Source organism: Sceloporus occidentalis, unplaced genomic scaffold (assembly GCF_023333645.1).
Source record: "Sceloporus occidentalis isolate IW3139 unplaced genomic scaffold, rSceOcc1.0.p SCAF_118, whole genome shotgun sequence".
Classification (NCBI taxonomy): Eukaryota; Metazoa; Chordata; class Lepidosauria; order Squamata; family Phrynosomatidae; genus Sceloporus; species Sceloporus occidentalis.
This window is the reverse complement of record NW_028317098.1, coordinates 2867501-2869664: the sequence shown is the minus strand read 5'-3', so window position 1 is coordinate 2869664 and position 2164 is coordinate 2867501.

The window sequence follows — 2164 nt, the reverse complement described above, 5'->3', positions numbered from 1 at the left end:
GCTCCTTTGCTGCTGCTGCCCTCTGCATTTTGCAAGGCTGCCTTGGTTGGGCTGGAGATCCCTGCTCTGGAGCGCCTCCTCTGCTTCTCCTTTCTCCTCCTCTTCTCCTTTCTCCTCCTCCTCTTCTTCTTCCATCATCCGTTGCCATCCGCCCACACCTTCCAGTTCCACCACAACCCCAGCGGTTGCCACGGAGTAACTGATCCACAACTCTGCATCTGTGCCAGAGTTGCATCTTTCTGTGTGGCTGGACAGTCTTCTGGGGACCCTAAGGCAGAACCTGTCATGTAGGGTTTCCTTGGCCAGCATGATACTGGCTTATTCATTTTTCTTACTGCCCTAGTACCAGTTTTGTTCTCTGTGTTCTTGCCCAGTATGATATTGGTTTATTCATTTTTTCTTACTGACCTAGTACCAGTTTTATTCTGTGTGTATGTTATTGTCATGTGGTTATACTTGTGTTTTTTTGTATTTAAAAAAGAAAATCCAAGAAAGACATAATCATATGATAAGGGTAACCCCAGAGTAGAGATTAAGACATCAGTTTCTGAAGGAAAGAATTTCTCACTTATACAGTATTAGCAATCTTAGAAACACTTTACTGTCTTGCGTTTATAATTTCAAAAGATAATGATATTAAAACGTTTGGGTTAACAGAGATTGGGTGATGAAACAAGGTCTGAAGAAATTCTGCAAAGAGAAGCAGAACCACTTTGTAACACTCGAGACAATACAATAAAGATTATTTTTAATAGGATGACAAATAATATTGACCCAAGTTAATAGCATTATGAGCCAAAACGATGGTGGAAGGATTAAGAAAGCAAGGGACAAGAGTAATATATATATATATATATATATATATATATATATATATATATATATTCATGTAACAGAACAATTGTCAACAGTAATATACATGCTATATTTTTATAATTTATAAAACTGTTATAAATTTAAAAAATTAAAAATTCAATTTATGGCGACCTTAACGTAAACCTGTCAATAAGGGTTTTCTTGCCTTGTATGACACTGATTTATTATTTTTTCTTACTGATTTAGTACCAATCTTCTTTTTATTCTCTGTGTATGTTCTTGTCATATGGTTATTATGGTTATTATTGTTATTAAAGATTATTTATATTGCACCATAAGTTTCACATGGCACTTTACATAATCATCCAGCAAAATACAGATTGCCTACTCGGCCTACAATCTAGCATCAGAAAGCAGCAAAGTTACAAAATAGGAATTTATGATTAAAATAACTCAAAAACAGCAGACTATAAAGCAATGCACACTTAAAACACACGTCTCAGACTTTAATGACTATATATATATATATATATATATATATATATATATCCAATTTATGGCAGCCCTAAGGCGAACCTGCCATATAGGGTTTTCTCAGCAAGCTTCTTCAGAGGAGGTTTGTCATGGCCATCCCTTGAGGCTGAGAGTGAGTGACTTGTTCAGCTTCACCCACTGGGTTTCCATGGCTCAGTGGGGATTCAATCCCTGGTCTCCTGAGTCCTAGTCCATCATAGTCATAGTCTATCAGCCGCTCTGATAGCTTTTAGGGCTGAAGGGCAGGGTATAAATACTATTTAAAAAAATCATTCAAACCACTATTCCACACTGGCTGTTAAATGTATTATATTATATTATTATTCCTACTAAGAACATTCTCATTTTTCTAAGGGCTGGTCTTTAGAGAGTCTGACTGACACTATCAATTCAGAGGAGGGAATTATTAAAAGCCTTGGGGGCCCTATCTCTGCTGATGGAAGTCCTGGAAATCTTTCTAATTCTCTTTTGCTGTCGATTGTAACCCATCCCATGATAAGTTCAAGTTGAGAAAATATGATAATGATTTATTAATTTTTCTTGTTGATATACTGTAGTAACAATGATCTTTTTATTCTGTGCGTATGTTCTTGTCATATGGTTATACTTGTTTTTTGTATTAAAATAAAATCCGATTTATGGCGACCCTAAGGGTTTCCTTGGCAAGTTTCATAAGAGGGGGTTTGCCATGGCCATCCCCTGAGGTTAAGAGAGTGTGACTTGCCCAAAGTTACCCAGTGGGTTTCCTGTTCAGAGAAGCCTTCCCAGGCATTGCATAATTGTCGCTTACCATCTGATGTTCTTTTAGTGCCTG